General features: G+C 38.4%; 1 pseudogene; it reads left to right on the forward strand.

Moving 5' to 3' along the window:
- Positions 1-4,410: 4,410 nt before the first annotated feature.
- LOC133084600 (centromere protein K-like) lies at positions 4,411-8,014 on the forward strand (annotated as a pseudogene).
- Positions 8,015-17,935: the final 9,921 nt, after the last annotated feature.

Raw genomic sequence — 17,935 nt, forward strand, 5'->3', positions numbered from 1 at the left:
CTCCCAGATCTTGATGCCAAAGGGCATGTTAAGCTGTCCCTGATTCTTAAAGACAAGTTTTACACAAAATCATGGAATATAAGTAAGTGTATATTTCAGCAAGAGGTTCATTAATTACACAATTCAGAGGCCACTCATGGGAATCTTCAGTGGGAAGGAGCAGGAAGAGTGCAAAAAGGAGAAAGAATATAAGCCACACAATTTATAATACTTCTCTGCCTTAGTCCCAAAGAGTGAACACCCATAGTTCACTCTTCTCAAAAGCAGGAAGAGCTTTCTAATACCTAACCTTATTGGGGGGCAACTTTTCAGATACCATTGCACTGAAAGCTCTCCTGTTTAGAACCTCCCTTGATTGTGTTTACTCCAAATAGGCCACACATGCTAGAAATGACATGCTTAGAGCAAAGCGATCTCCAATCCAGATGACTTGGCATGGGTCATTCTCCTTGGGATCCTTCAATGTCTCCTCTCCCTTCCCTACCCTCTTCCAAAAATGCTTTCCACTTCACAAACAAGACAAGAAATGTTACCAAGGCTGTTGCCCAAGAATCATACCCCTGCCACTCTCTCAAATGGAAACCAATTACACTTATCTAAGTTTCAGGAGGAAGCTGCATAGAGAAAAAAAGACAAGAACTGGTTGGAACCAACTAGGCCCAAGATGGCAGAAGACTCAACCTCCAGTAGACCTTGAGCCTCATTATACACTCACAGTAACACATTAGCTAAATGACACACCCACCAGCGCCAGAACAGTTGATGATTGCCACAACAACAACCAGAAAATTCCACACAAGGACTAAAAAGGAGAGTTGCATCAGTTTTGGGTCCAAACCACACACCTGTCTCAGATAACTCATGAATATCCCTCCCACTCTTTCCAAAACCCTCCCTTTTATTTCAACTCTCCTATATATTTGGTGTCTCTGCCTGAATTGGGTTGAGAAGTTGATTTGTGAACTAGGTTCCTGCTTCTCCATTCTTTGGCCACTGCTGTTCCAGTCTCAGCATCAGTTTCATTATTGACTGCATGAATCCGATCAGAAAAAGAACCTCCCTGGCTGAGACAAGGGGTCTCAGCCAGGCTAGGACCCCAGCATGGGTTCAGTCGACGAATCTGGTAATAGAAACACTCCCCATTCCTCCATGGTCCTATCACATCTGAATTTCAGCTCAGACTCTTGCCTCTGGCCTCTAACCTCTTTCCATCCTTGTCTCAGTTTGGACAGCATGACCTTCAGGAAGTCTCTCAGGAGGTTTTCAGAGGCAGAGATGCCATAACATAAAGCACATTCCATATGCCAGTATTTCTATCTAGATTTCAAATAAACCCACCTATTAAGTAAAATTTAACTTCCAACAAAATGGAAGCTCTAAAAGGAAAGGGGTCTTGTCTTCTTAACTTGTGATCCCCTACAACATATACATGAATAACTGATAGCCTGCCTTGACATGGGCATTCAAAAATAGTTTAATTCTGTAAATTACAGGTTAGTAATCCTTTTCTGTAAAGAGCTGTAAATATTTTAAGCCTTAAGAGATATAGGTCTCTGTAGCAACTACTCAACTTTGCTGCTGTAGTGTGAAAGCAGCCATAGACAATGTGTAAACAAGTTTGCATGACTGTATTCCAATAAAACTTTACTATGGACACTGAAATTTGAAGAAATAGTACTCTGATTTTTCTCAACTACTTAAAAACATAAAAACCAATTTTATTTCACAAGCCTTATACATACAAGGCAGAGGTCTGGATTTGGCTACAGGTTGTACTTTGCTGACCCTCAGTATAAATGAATACAGTTTGAATCAGTCCCAAATGTATCTCTATGATCCCATTCTTTCTGCTTCTCCAATTATCCTGTAGACTTATCCATATCTCACCAGAGAACAACACTGATAAAAATCTTTCAATGCATGCCATGTTCCCTCTACTCTATGGGGGCTGTATACATGTTAAATCCCAAACTTTTGCTCTCCCTTCTCTCTCCATATGTTTGTGAGGCAGGTCTTTTGCTTTTTGGCAATGCCTCTGATGTGTTCAGTTTCCTTGTCTGTGAACTTCCATCAAATCCCTCTATTTCCATACCCCGGGCTTACCCCTGAGCCCCAACCCAATTATTGCCTTTCCTAAGAATCTCTTCCTGATCACCCTCCACTAGGGTCCTAAGCACCAGGCACTTAGCTCATTGTCCTCTCGTAGACAGCAGGTTGTCTGATTGTTTGCCCTCTCACTTTTCCAAACTAGCTCCCCACAAGAGTCATAGCTGTTTTGCCAACAATTCCACAAATGGGCTGACAAAAAGTAAACGTTCAATCAACATTACGGAATCAATGACTCACTGCTGGGAGGCACAGTATAATTAACAAAGAAGAAGACTGAAATAAGCTAGAAACCATTTAGTATATCTGGCATCATTGCTAGTAAAGACAGGGGCTTAGGAGAGGAGGGCCAACAGGCAAAACTAAAAAACAGAAGCAGTGGCTCTGTGGTGGTAAGTGATGGGCTGAGGAGAGTGCCATAATGGTTGCAACTTGCCACTGGGTCTGCCTGGCAGTTCACAGGATATGGAGCCCCAGCCCTGAAGGAGAGACCCCTTACTGCTGGTAAGATAGGAAGGGGGCAGGGCACTACCTTTAAAAGAATGACAGCAATTGAGGACATGACATAAACTGGTTAGAACCAACTAGGTCAAAGATGGTGGATGATTGACTTCCACTAGACCTTGAGTCTCAGTGTATGCTCATTGTAATATATCAGCTAAATGACACAACCACAGGCACCATGACTGTTCTGAGGCCAATGACTATAAAAGGCCAAAAAGCAGCTGGTAGCCCAATTCCTAGAAATCCCCACCCCTTCCCCAAAATAGTTGGAATAATCCTCCCATTCATTAGCCTATGAAATTACCCACCCCTGCAAAAACTGACAACCCTGTATCCTAGTGCCTCTCCCCTTCTGAGATGGCCCACACTCTATGGAGTGTGTATCTCCCTAAATAAACCTTCTTTCACCTTACTATGGCTCGCTCTTGAATTCTTTCCTGTGTGAAGCCAAGAACCCACACTCGGTGGCTATCCCAGGGACTTGGATGTGACCTGCGATGTTACCATTCTCTCTGGCCCCACTTTCTTTCCTGCAACACTCGGGAATTGGATACCTGTGATACTGCAACTTAGAATAAGAAATATATATTTGGTCCCTCTTTCTGGCACAGAGCTCCTAAAACCCTTGGAATTTCTGGTGCTGAGATTGAAAAAGGTATCTTTTGTTATGTTAATAAGGTGACTTTGGAAGGTAGGGAAGGGTGAGGGCTGGCTTGGTTGCCAAAATAACCAACTGATAAGAGAGTTGAAACTTTCTGTCCCATCCCCAGACCTCTGAGGAGGGGAGAAGGGCTGAAATTAAAATCAATCTCCAGTGGCCAATGATTTAATCAATCATGCCTATATAATGAAGACTCCATAAAAAAACAAAAGGATGGGGTTTCTAAAACTTCCAGGTTTGTGAACTAGAACACTTCCATATGCCACAGTGCTGGACCCAAACTCCATGGGGACAGAAGTTCCTTTGTTCAGGACCTTACTCTAGGTATCTGTTCCTATCGCTGCTGATTCCTAACTTTCAATATCCTTTGTAATAAACTGATAATCTAGTGAGTAAATTGGTTTTCTAAGTCCTGTGAGCCATTCTAGCAAATTAATTGAACCCAAGGAGGGGATCGTAGGAACCTCTGATTTTTAGCCAGTTGATCAGAGACACAGGTGACAACCTAAACTTGTAATTGATTTCTGAAGCAGAAGGGGGCAGTTTTGTGGGACTGAGTCCTTAACCTGTGGAATCTGATGCTATCACTGGATAGATAATGTCAGAATTGAGTTGAATTGCAGGACACCTAGCTAGTGTCAGAGAATTGCTTGGTGGTGTGGGGGAAAACTTCCCACATGCTGGAATTGGGAATTGCAGAAACCTTAATACCCAAAGTCCAGCCAGGCCTCAAGTGCCACTCTTATCTAGCTCCTGCACCAATGACAGCTCCAGAAACCCACCTGTTAGGAGGGAAAGGCAAAGTGGTAGGGAACTGAGGAAACTGATTAACTTGAGGTCTTCCCTTCAAGTACTCCTTTATTCTCTAGCACATCCTCTAAATAGAGTGATAAGGAAACTCATGCACAGATAGTATAAGGCAGGGGTTCCCAACCCCCGGGCTGTGGACTGGTAGTGTTAGGAACCGGTGTGTTAGGAACCGGGCCGCACAGCAGGACGAGAGTGGCGGGTGAGCCAGTGAAGCTTCATCTGCTGCTCCCCATCTCTCGCATTACTGCCTGAACCATCCTGAACCATCCTCCCCACCACCCCGGTCTGTGGAAAAACTGTCTTCCACGAAACCAGTCCCTGGTGCCAAAATGTTGGGGACCACTGGTTTAAGGGATTGCCTAAGGCCCCAAAACTTTCTAAAATTATCAGAAGGCTATGAAAATCATAAGCGCGAGTCACTGAATCAGCAAGATAAAGACTGTACTACAGATGTGGAAGACACTAGAGATGCTGAAGAAGAACTTACCAAAGAAGGTGAAGAAATATGAAATGATATGGAAGAATGTCAGAATATATCATTGCTTGCTGGAACTGAGACATTCACTGATTCAAATGCTCAGTTATCATTAATTATGTCAGTGAAATGTTTGACCACCACTGGAATTAGTCAATGGCAGAAAGAAACTCCTAAATTAATCCCACTGAATGAAGATGTTCTGGTAACATTAGGAAAAGAAGAGCTCCAAAACTTAAGACATGATCTAGAAATGGTACTGTCTAGAATGGTAATGTCAAAGACTGAAAAGATAAAGAAAAAATAGTGGCTGGATGAACAACAACAGATACTGGAATCTCTTAATATAGTAAACAATGAAACATCACATAGTGACATTTTTTTCTGAATTGAGAACCTTTAATAAGCTGAAAACAAAAATGCTTAATATAAAAGAGTTAAGGGTGTGGAGAAAAGGGAACCCTCTTGCACTGTTGGTGGGAATGTAAATTGATACAGCCACTATGGAGAACAGTATGGAGGTTCCTTAAAAAACTAAAAATAGAACTATCATATGACCCAGCAATCCCACTACTGGACATATACCCTGAGAAAACCATAATTCAAAATGAGTCATGTACCACAATGTTCATTGCAGCACTATTTACAATAGCCAGGACATGGAAGCAACCTAAGTGTCCATTGACAGATGAATGGATAAAGAAGATGTGGCACATATATACAATGGAATATTACTCAGCCATAAAAAGAAACGAAATGGAGTTATTTGTAGTGAGGTGAATGGACCTAGAGTCTGTCATACAGAGTGAAGTAAGTCAGAAAGAGAAAAAAGATACCATATGCTAACACATATATATAGAATCTTTAAAAAAAAAAAAAGGTTCTGATGAACCTAGGGGCAGGACAGGAATAAAGATGCAGACGTAGAGAATGGACTTGAGGACATGGGGAGGGGGAAGGGTAAGCTGGGATGAAGTGAGAGAGTAGCACTGACATATATACACTACCAAATGTAAAATAGATAGCTAGTGTGAAGCAGCCACATAGCACAGGGAGGTCAGCTCGGTGCTTTGTGACCACCTAGAGGGGTGGGATAGGGAGGGTGGGAGGGAGACACAAGAGGGAGGGGATATGGGGATATATGTATACATATAGCTGATTCACTTTATTATACAGCAGAAACTAACACAACATTGTAAAGCAATTATACTCCAATAAAGATGTTTTTAAAAAAAAAGAATTTAAGGAGAAATTCTCGATTACCTTGGGTGAGTTTTGAGAAGACCATTTCCCTGTAACTGATAGAAAATTGAAAAAGAAAAACATTGTCTATTCTTGCCTCCTTTGTTGTAGATTAATTGACCATAAGCGCCTGGGTTTAGTTCTGGGCTCTTTATTCTGTTCCATTGACCTATGTGTCTGTTTTTATGCCAGTATCATATCATTTTGATTACCGTAGCTTTGTGTATAGCCTGAAGTCAGGGAGCCTGATTCTTCCAAAACTGTCCTTTCTCAAGATTGTTTTGGCTATTTGGGGTCTTTTGTGTTTCCATATAAATTTTAAAATTATTTGTTCTAGTTCTGTGAAAAATACCCATGGTATTTTTTAAAAAATATTTATTAATTTATTTATTTGGCTGTGCCAGGCCTTAGTTGCAGCAGGAAGAATCTTTGTTGTAGCATGCTGGATTCTTAGTTGTGGCATGCGGGATCATTTTAGTTGCAGCATGCAGGCTCTTAGTTGTGGCATGTGGGATCTAGTTCCCTGACCAGGGATCAAACCTGGGCCCCCTGCATTGAAAGCATGGAGTCTTAACTGCTGGATCACCAAGGAAGTCCCACCCATGGTATTTTGATAGGGATTTCATTGAATCTGTAGATTTCCTTGGGTAATATGGTTATTTTAACAATATTGATTCTTCCAGTCCAATCACACAGTATATCTTTCCATCTGTTTATGTTGTCTTCAATTTCTTTCATCAGTGTCTTATAGTTTTCCAAGTACAGGTATTTTGATCCCTTAGGTAGGCTTATTTTTAGGTATTTTATTCTTTTTGATGTGATGGTAAATGGGATTACTTCCTTAATTTCTCCTTCTGATTAAAAAATGGGCAGAAGACCTGAATAGACATTTTTCCAAAGAGGACATACAGATGGCCAACAGGCACATGAAAAGATGCTCAACATGGCTAATCATTAGGGAAATGCAAGTCAAAGGTACAATGAGGTATCACCTCATATCTGTCAGAATGGCTATCATCAAAAATAGCACAAATAAGGGAGTTCCCTGGTTGCCTAGTGGTTAGGATTTGGCGCTTTCACTGCAGAGGCCTGGGTTCAATCCCTTGTTGGGGAACCATCCTGCATGCCGTGTGGTGCAGCCAAAATACAAAAAAAGAAAAAAAAACAACCCACAAATGACAAATGTTAGTCAGGACTTGAAAAAGAAAACCCTCATACAATGCCAGTATGAATGTAAATTGGTACAGCCACTGTGAAAAACAGTCTGGAGGTTTCTCAAAAAAAACTAAAAATAGTACTAACATATGTCCCAGCAATTCCACTCCGGGGTATATATCCATAAAAAATAAAAACACTAATTAAAAAAGATACATGCACCACAATATTCATAGCAGCATTACTTAAAACAGTCAAGATATAGAAGCAACCTAAGTGTCCATCAACAAATGAATGGATAAAGAGGCTGAGTAATATTCCATTGTATGTATATATAGAACATATATTTTGTTCCATATATACATGGACAAGAACAAAATTTTGCCATTTGCAGCAACATGGATAGCTTTGGAGGGTATTATGCTAAGTGAAATAAGTCAGAGAAAGACAAATACTGTATGATATCACTTATATGTGGAACCTAAAAATACAATAAGTTAGTGAATATAACAACAACAAAAAAAGCAGCAGACTCACAGATATAGAGAACAAACTAGTGGTTACCAGTGGGGAGAATGAAGGGCGGAGGGGCAATATAGGGGTATCGGATTAAGAGGCACAAACTATTATGTATAAAATAAGCTACAAGGATATATTGCACAACACAGGGAATATAGCCAATATTTTATAACCATAAATAAGGCATAACATTTAAAAATTGTGAATCACTATATTGTACACCTGTAACATACAGTATTATACAGCAAATATACTTCAATAAAAAATTTTGAAAATAAATTAATTAAAAAGAACTACTTTAAAAATGATAAAAATATGGAGAAAAAAAGAAAATCATTAAAAAATCAACTGCATAACTGATAGCATTACATGAAATGTTAGAGATTCATATAAATAGATTATTTGGTATCCCACATGATCCATATGTCAAAATTAGTGATTACTTTTGGCCACCTTATAATGAACTGCTATTACTTAAAAGAATTGCCTTGAGACATCTAGAAGATTCAATCCAAATAAGATTAGAATTCTTCTATGAGTAAAAAGATGGTCTTTTTCTTTAAGTGCACAGTACTTAAAGAATCCTTTTTGTTATTCAAAGATAACAGAAATACTGAAAACTACTTGAATGAAGAACATAAAATCAAAGCACTTAGTCCATCTTTCTTTTATTCTTAAAATGGCATATGCTGCAATCTTATTCATTTTAATATAGTCCTCTTTCATTCAAGTCAGTGCTTTAGTGTTTTAAACTGTACGAACAAGAGTGCAAGTAAAGGGCTTCCCTGGTGGCGCAGTGGTTGAGAATCTGCCTGCCAATGCAGGGGACACGGGTTCGAGCCCTGGTCTGGGAAGATCCCACACGCCGCGGAGCAACTGGGCCCGTGAGCCACAACTACTGAGCCTGCGCATCTGGAGCCTGTGCTCCGCAACAAGAGAGGCTGCGATAATGAGAGGCCAGCGCACCGCGATGAAGAGTGGCCCCCGCTTGCCGCAACTAGAGAAAGACCTCGCACAGAAACGAAGACCCAACACAGCCAAAAATAAATAAATAAATAAATAAATAATAAAAACAAAGGAATTCCTTTAAAAAAAAAAAAGTAAAATAAATATCCTTTAAAAAAAAAAAAAGAATGCAAGTAAAAAATATTCTAGACCTAATCATTACAAAACACTTAATGTACCTTACTTCATGCAGTATTCTTTAAAAATTCTTTGTTAATTTATGATATTGCTAATGAAATATTTTCCATTTAAATTTTATGACAGTTTCTTTTACGTATTTTGACTTCCATTTGATGCTTAACTCATTCATTTAGGAATTATAATGGACAGACCATTTTATTTGAAGATGGTTCTAAAATTAAAGTAGTACCTGATACAGAAAATAGCAAAATTTTAAAATATTTATCAAATCTGTTTCATGTATACTGCCTTCGTTTTAGATTTGTTTAAAAAAAGGAATATAAAATACTAATGGATAGAGTTAGCATGAAAACTAATGGATAAACTTATAAACTTTCATAAAATGAAAACTATTTTAATGTGTATTATATACCAAATGATATTATATATTAAACTACTCTTGATTCTGTTATTACCAACAAAATTGTTTTCATAAAATTGTATTAATCCTTTCCTGGACTTTTCTGTAATCCTTTTCTGTGATTTTTCTGTAAATAAAACACTCTAATTTAAAAACAAAAACAGGGAATTCCCTGGCAGTCCAGTGGTTAGGACTCAGTGCTTTCACCGCAGGGGCCCGGGTTCAATCCCCAGTCGGGGAACTAAGATCCCACAAGCCACGTGGCACAGCCAATAGATAGATAGACAGATAAATTAATTAATTAATTTAAAAACTAAGCAACAAAGTGGAAGCAAAACTAATTGTGAAGTTACTGGTAATCAAAGACTATGCAATTGTAATTAAAATAACTAAAAATAAATTTAAAAAAATTAGCTTGTAGCAATGTACTTTCAATTACAAAACAGCTTTTAAAATTGTTAAAACTCAGTTCCAATAATGTATAGATATAACAGGATATAGATTCATAGATTTATGAAGATAGTAATCTATCTTCTAAGAATTTAAACTAAGGACATGGGCACAATAAAAGAAAAATATTTATGCATAAAATATCCTTCCCTCTCTTTCATAAAGCAATATAATTGTCCATTCCACCAAGGAAACTTTAAAAACCAATAAATCACCTATTCTACATTTACTCAGAGACCTCCTTACTCAGAACCCCAAAGTTCAATCTTAAAGAAGTAGGTTTTTCATTCTCTTCTGTAGGCAAACTTGAAATTTGTTTACTTAACTTTACTTGAAAAATATGATTGTTCTCCTGTTGCAGAGTCTGATACTGACAGAAAAATCACTGCTTGAACCCAGACCTCGTGTTCACTATCCAACAGAAAAAGAAATGTTGGGCATAGCTTGGAAGAAAATGTCAATACGACTTTCATAGGAAACTGTGTGGCAGCCCCAAGGAAGGTTGGCTGGGACTCAGCCCAGGGTCTGAGGCTTCTTCTGCCACGCAAGGCTCAGGCAAATAGGCTGCCACTGTCGCAAGGGTGGTACAGGGTCCCTGCAGCTGCCCCTGAGCCAAGGTCACTCGAGGCCCTGGGTGCCTACAATTATTCCTCTTCCTCTTGGATCAAGCCCTTCTCACTTTCCAGAAGCCTGTTTTCATTTTCTGTGACATTTTCAAAAGTTTGATATTAAATCTTTGATGGCTGTATTGTGCTCCTCCAGCCTGACAAGCAATGGTAGGGAAGGGGAATGGAGAAGAGGAAAGGAAGGGGAGAAAGAGGAGGAGAGAAGACAACACTGGGAGAGAGGGTTGTCAATGTGGAAGGAGGTGATACCAATAGGGAATGGAAGAAGGCAAGGAAAAATCCTGTGGGACTGAATTGGGATTGAACACATTATAAATACTTGAAAAAAATACACAACCCCATACAGAGTTTTATATGTCTATATATACTTATATACAACTACATATAGTTATATATAGTTATAGTTATATACATAGCTATGTCTATATATCTGAAAGGACCTAAAAGCAATAATCTATTAGTAGCACTGAGACTTTAGCTTCTAAATACCTTTCCACATTGTAAGAAATGAGTGGGGGGCAAGATGGGAGGATGGGGGAGAAAAGTCCTTTCTTATAGAATGTCAACTACAAAATACTGAAGGAATGATGTAGTTATAAAACATCATTTTGGACTATGATAGTAAAAAATTGTTTCATGCAAACCAAAAGGCATCATGATTTCAACCTAAATAAAGCTTGGCAAGTTTTTTTTTTAATCATTACAAGACAAAAATTTAATGAAAATTAGTCAGTGGGTATGTAATAATCCAAAGGGCTAAACAGTTACATGGAACCGTATTAGAAATTTAAAATAGAAGTAAATGAAGTAACTGTTACATGTTATCATCATCTGATTCATCTTCTTCCTTCAAAGATTCCTTGGCATATTTCTCTGCCAAGGTGACACAGTCTTGAAGACATTTCAGACAGACCTACACAGAGGACATTCTATAAAATACCTGGCTTGTATGCTTCAAAAATAATAACCACATGAAAATCAAAGAAGGCTAAGGAACCATTCCAGATTAAAGATAATCTTAAAAAGGCATGGCAGCTTGATTTGATCTATAGTCCTGAACTAGATTTGTAACAGAAAAAAAAAAATGCTATAATGAAAATGATTGGGATAGCTGAAGAAACTGGAATATAGACTGTAGATTAAAGAATTGCATAAATTTTAAAGTTCCTGAATTAATAACTGTACTGTGGGTACCTAAATGTACATCCCTGTTCTTAGGAAGTATATATGCATATGTGGCATGATGTCTGCAACAGTCTCTCAAATTGGCCAGAACAAACAAAAAAGTTTACACATAGTGGGAAAGGGGGACATGACAAACAAAATGTGGCAAAATATTTAAAATTAGTGAATCTGGGTAAAGGGTAAATTAGAGTTCTTAATAATATTCTTGTAATTTCTATAATTTTAAGGTTGTTTCCAAATAAAAGTAAAATAAAAACAGCATGGTTAGAGTATACCCATGTATTTAATACATGTGTTGCCCAAGTGAGCACTTACACCCATTTGTTTAAAAAATTTAAAATACGTAGAATATGTATGTATTAGTTATGTAAGTATACAAGTATTTGTATTGTATAAAAAGTTTTTCTATTGTGAGAAAAAGTTGGGTTCTGAAACGAGTATAGATATTTAGATTTATATTTTTTGAGTACTCATAGAACAGATCTACCTAATTCTCTTAACTCTAAGGATATTCCAATAATTCAGCCAGTTCCTGATGCTTATTATTTTTATGAATATTTAAGTGGTTCCTTATCTAATTATGTTATTTTTATGTATTTGAATAGCTAATATGTTCACATAGTTTAAAAAGATCAAATGTGAGACTTCCCTGGTGGTCCAGTGGGTAAGACTCCGTGCTCCCAATGCAGGGGGCCCAGGTTCGATCCCTGGTTGGGGAACTAGATCCCTCATGCATGAGCAACTAAGAAGTCTGCATGCCGCAACAAGACCCGTTGCAGCCTAAATAAATAAATAAATAAATATTTTTTAAAAAAATCAAATGCACAAAATGTCATACAGTGATAAGTCTGCTTTTAACCTCTGATGACCATATATCCCTATCTGCCTCGTAAAGACTCAGTTTACAACCGTTATCCTGGAATGATTATGAATAGCCCCTTCTTTCAGAAGTATGCTAGTTTGGATGATACTTAGATCCCTGTTCCTTTACCAGACTGCCACACCAAGACTTACATCAACACCCGTGTAAACAGTGTCTGTGTACACTCCTGGAGGAATATTACGCATATATAAGTTTACATAAATCTTATCGTTTTAAATTTTAAATGGGTATACCCATGCTATTATTCAACTTTCATTTTGAAACAATCTTAAACACATGGGAATTGCAAGAATATTAAAAAGAATTCTCATTTACTCTTTACCCAGATTCACTAATTTTAAATATTTTGCCACATTTGGTTTATCATGCTCTGAGGCACCATTACTTTCACATGGATTACAGTTTCTAGCCCCACTCCTCTCTCAAACGTCCTTCTAAATGATTTGGAAAAATTAATACATAAAGGAAGACTCCAAGAGTACAATATTGAAAACTTCATAGAGTACATTTGCAGAAATGGTAGCAGAGGAAAGGGGGTGTGGAGCCAGTAGAGTGTGGAGGGTACACAAGGGGAGCTAGCAATCCTAATTTTGAGAATCGAAGAATTACAAAATCTGTAGGCATACAGATACTTCTTCTGTGATTTACATAAAACACTGGAAACTGTCTTTCCCCCAAGAGCCCTTTATAGACAAATAACTAACATGTGTACCATATGCTTGGAGGCATAGATGAAAAGAAAAAAGAGGTTGAAATTTTAGCTTTTCCTGCCTCAATCCTGAATAACTTCAGTATAAGCTTTCATACACACAATCCTGTTTAAGTCAACAAAGAAAATAATCATATGGATTTTGCCATTACTGTTTTCACAGTCTAATAAAGAGATAGATGGAACTAATGGAATTTGTATTTAAGTAGCCAGAAAATCACTATAACTAAACCAGAGGCCTCAATCCTCACCAAAACCTCCTGCTGGACATGTAGGTATCTATTAACAATCGTCATTTGTCATTTTTCACATTGCTAAGTGAACGTGTCTGGTCTACTCTTACATTTAAGTGCTAGGGTCTAAGGATACACATACTTAGATATTCATGGCAGCAGTGTTGGTGAAAACTGCAGACTTCATATGACCCAAACAATAGTCAGGTATAGAAGGGGCACATCTACGGTGGGATATAGATATAATGGTATCATTCATACATATATACATATATTTAACATTACTATGTACACACAAATATTCATAAGTATATATGTATATATACACATCTATACATATATAGTGGTATGAGATACAGATATAGCGGTGATAGATACAAATGGATAATGATAGAATACTATCTGGAGATGAAAATGAACAACTGTAGTTACAAATAAATGGATGAATACTGAAAACATAATATTAAGTGAAAAAAGAAAAATATATACAGTTAAGAGCAGGAAAAACTATATCAACTGTATTCCTATAGCTTAAATAGGTAATCACAAGGGATAAAATTATAAAGAACAGCATGGAGGATTTATCTCTGTTGGAAGAGGAGGTCAAGATTGGGAAGGGATACCCAGTAGTTTTAGGAGAGCCATGCATCTTCTATTTCTTCACTTGTGTGTAGGCCTGAATAAGGCACTTAGCCTCTTTGTATGACTTTTTTTTTTGGCTGCACTGTGCGGCTTGCGGGATCTTAGTTCCCCAATCAGGGATTGAACCCAGGCCCCCTGCAGTGGAAGCATGGAGTCCCAACCACTGGACCACCAGGGAATTCCCTGTATGACATTTTTATCATCTGTAAAATGGAATATTCCATGGAGAGCAAGAACAAGTGACCAATATAGAGCAAGTACTCAATAGATGTTGGCTGGTACTGGTTCCATTCACATCCTCTGTTGTACTCAAACCCCAATAATCCTAGGTTCTGCTCAAAAGTGCAACGGTTTTAATGTGCCAAGGAGGACCACTGTGAGTTGGTCTGGATGGCTGTGCCCACCTTCTTATCAGCCTTGGTCGCTTGACCAGAAAATGGAAGCAGGTTCTGAGTTCTGACATGATCACAGGCCCAGGGTTGAATATACATGTCGTTTACCAAGCCCTGGGCTACTCACTTCCCTAGGAGTTCAGCTCATCTCTCTGGCTGGAGCCCCTTAACTACAGGATGACTTGGAAAAACTGATCCTGCACGTCATCTGTATTACAATTAAACCTCATGCTTTAGGATTCTGCATCACTGTTGCTTACCTGAATAATCAGTCGGGCTCTCCTTAGACTAATAGAAGGAAGACTCTTCTTGAGTGCAAACAGAAAATGATTCCCAGCTTATTCTGCAGCAACATTCTCCGGGAGGGTCTACAACTCCTTCAGGACATGTGTTTTTCAAGCATATTAAAGCACGCACCTGTTTCCTTACTGATTCCTGAGTAAGCCTCAGGTCAAACTCGGTTCACCTGCTTGATGTCAATTTTCTTAAACCTGGGTGCTTCAGAATCCTTCACAAATCCAACTTGCAGTGCTAGTTCTGGTTTCCATTGGCTTTGGGTCAGATCCAGTCATGCATGAAGGTGATCCTGTCAGAAGAGCCTTGCACAGTTGGGATATCGTAACCGTCTTTGGATATACACCACTCCCAGAACTTGTGAGTGTCCCCACCAGGCAAATCATGGGATGTCTCTGCCCTGTCAGTTAGAAGGTGTCCTGAGGTAGAAAGAGAAGATACTATACCTCTAGGGCTTTACATCCCTGTCTATTTGAAAGGGTCCCACACCTGGGTAACTCTCCAAACCAAATCTTAAACAGCAGCTGACTTAGAACATAACTACAAAGCATTAGCCATCCAAATGCTCTCTGGGCTGAACTCTGCTTCTGGGACTTGAGATTTGGGAGGCAGTTTAAGTCTGGTGAGCATAGGATTCACCAGAGAGCTTGTTACCCTGTGGGTTGTGATTCAGTAAGCCTGGGGTGGGAGCTGAGATCTGCATTCCTAACAAGATCCCAGGTGATGCCAATGCTGTTGGTTCACAAACCTCACTTTGAGTAACAAAGGTCTAGCATATTGCTTAAGGGCTTACTTGCCAGGGAGACAGATGTAGATAGACTCCTAATTTTAACTAAACTGCTGTGGGATCTTGAACAACTCCTTTGCCTCCAGAGTTGAGTTTATGACTAAAACCCCTCCCCCATTTGCCTTAAGAAAGTTTGAGTATGTAAAGCATACTCATTTTTTTCAATAGAAATGCCATAATTTATTCTTTTGTTTAAAAAAGGCATCCTTATGTAAAAAAATGTCTTCTAAGAAGAAATATATTGTTTCAGGTCATAAATAATCAGCAAACATACAACTGCTGACAACAACAACAAAAAACTGACACTGGTGTTTTCCATTAGTGCTGAAAACAAACCTGCTTAGGATATATTTACAGGATATTACAGTACTCAACCACAAAAATTGAGATATTTGGGTCTTCTAGGGGTAGACACTGATATTTGTAAAGGCAGAACACCTACACAAAAATAAAAAATAAAGTATATTTTCACACATATGTGTTGTCATAACAGTAATACTGGTAGGTATGTTAAGCACAAAAAGTTTCTTCAAAATACAAGGACAAGCAAAAAGAAACTGGCTTACATGCTGAGTCCAATATTAAACTGGGCTTCAGCTCTGCACTCTCAGACTTGGTGCACTTTAGTGATTTTCTCCACCCCAAGTTAGTGAACCCCAGTCCCACTGTTTGAGCTATTATTTCTCTCAAAGTGTGGTCCTCAGATCAACCCTGGCACTTGTTAGAAATATGAATCCTCAGGCCCCAAACCAGACCAAGTGAATTAGAAAAACCTGGGTGGGGGTTTGCACTCTGTTTTAACAAGCTCTCAGTTGATGCTGATGCACACTCAAGTGGGGAAATCCCTGCCTTGCCAGAGATACAGAAGACTCAAGCAGAACCACAGGAAAAAAAAAAAAGCAAATATCTAAAAATGAGGAAAGGGCTAAACTGTGTGATTAAATTTTATGTGAAATGATTATTGCTTTAGCAATATGAAAAATGTTTCTAAGATTAAGAAAAGTTTTCTAAGCATCCATAACAAATAGAGGAGGTGGTGGACTAGACAGGATGTGCATGCAAGTGGAGGGTAATCAGTGAGAGGCTAGAGATATGTAAGATTTCTACTTACATAAGAGAAAGTACCACCCATGACTGGAAAAAGGGGCAGCAAAACATCCAGAGGAAATTCAGCTTCATTTTGCAGAAGTTGAGAATTACAAAGAGAAAATCTATCAGTTCATTCAAAATACAAGTGTATAAATCTGAAAGTATGTAAAAATGTGCTTTGTGTTCATTGGAAAGGGGAGATACAGATAGGAGGAAACTTTATAGAAGTTCAGTTTCCTCCATTCTCTCTCTCTCTCTCTCTCTCTGTCACACACACACACACACACACACACACAAACAGGAAAGTGAAACAAACTATATACTGATCTGCAAAACCTGTATGATCTTTAAATGTAAAGCAAATGATACTGTGGCAATTTCCTTTAAGAAGCCCTTGTCTCTGCTGTATGTATGCAGGAATACTTCCTTCGAAAAGTGACTGGTAGAATCAGAAGAAAACTCTGAATACTTTTTTTTCTTTTAAATAAAAGGAGTCTCATTAAAATAAAAAACAAAAGAATGAACTCAACCATCAAGTTTACCGAAATACATTTAAAACATTTTGTCAAATATATTAAAAACAGCACAAAATAATATTTTAAAAGGAAGGCACACATATTTGCCCACAGATGATTTCTATAGCCATAGAAACAATGCAAAATATTTTCATATCGTTCTGTATAAAATCCAAAGCTCTCTTTAAACCACATTTTGTAATGTCAAAACTAAAGGAAGAAAATAAGAGATAAAAGGGGGAAATGAGGTCTTTTAAAATCTGTATTATATAGGGTACACTTCTAAGTGCGTAGGTGCGAATTCATGTTTTTTAAAAAACTAAATCCTGAACATAATAACGAAGGATCAAAAAACCCAATTATGAAACGTGTTGGTTTCCCTGGGCAGCGGAAATGAAGACAGAGAAGTGCAGGGACACCTAGTGCAGCGACATCCCACGCCACACCGTGCAGACGCAGACAAGACACACCCCCGCGGTCACCCCTCACCCCATTAGGTACGTCACCTTCCCAGAGTGTCCCGCGGGCAAGCCAGCCGCGCCGGGTAATGACGTATTTCATCTGGGCTGCGGTGCCCGTTGGTCTCGCTGGTAAAGACTGGCACGGGAAGGGCTTAGTAAGCGCGGATCTTCGAGTGAAACTTTACTAATGGTTTTAGTTTTCTAAGCAGGCTACATTGGCCAGAAAAAAAATTTTTTCGGAATTACTCATTACTTAAATTAATCAAGTAATGAGTAATTTCCCCTCAGAAGAGTCCAAAAATACAAGTTTTAAAGAATTAAGACAGCATAACACCACCGTAAAACATATGCCCCTTTAAGAAGTGTTTGATTCAGAAGGAATTGAATCATTGATAGCCCCCCAACAAAAAAAGGCAACATATAAGGAAATTTCCCTCTCTTTAGTTATATTACAAACTTGGCATATTACATCCTGAACAAATACATGCTGCTACCGGCTAATTTAACACTGTTGCCACTGAATGAACTGTATAATACATACACACTTATACAATGAAGCATACATAGAAACATTCAATGAGGGCATCTCTTAAGTGTAGATCTGAGCAGAAAGAAACCAGAATTCAGATGCTACAAGGTTTACCTGCACAA

Source organism: Eubalaena glacialis, chromosome 2, assembly GCF_028564815.1.
Source record: "Eubalaena glacialis isolate mEubGla1 chromosome 2, mEubGla1.1.hap2.+ XY, whole genome shotgun sequence".
Taxonomy (NCBI): domain Eukaryota; kingdom Metazoa; phylum Chordata; class Mammalia; order Artiodactyla; family Balaenidae; genus Eubalaena; species Eubalaena glacialis.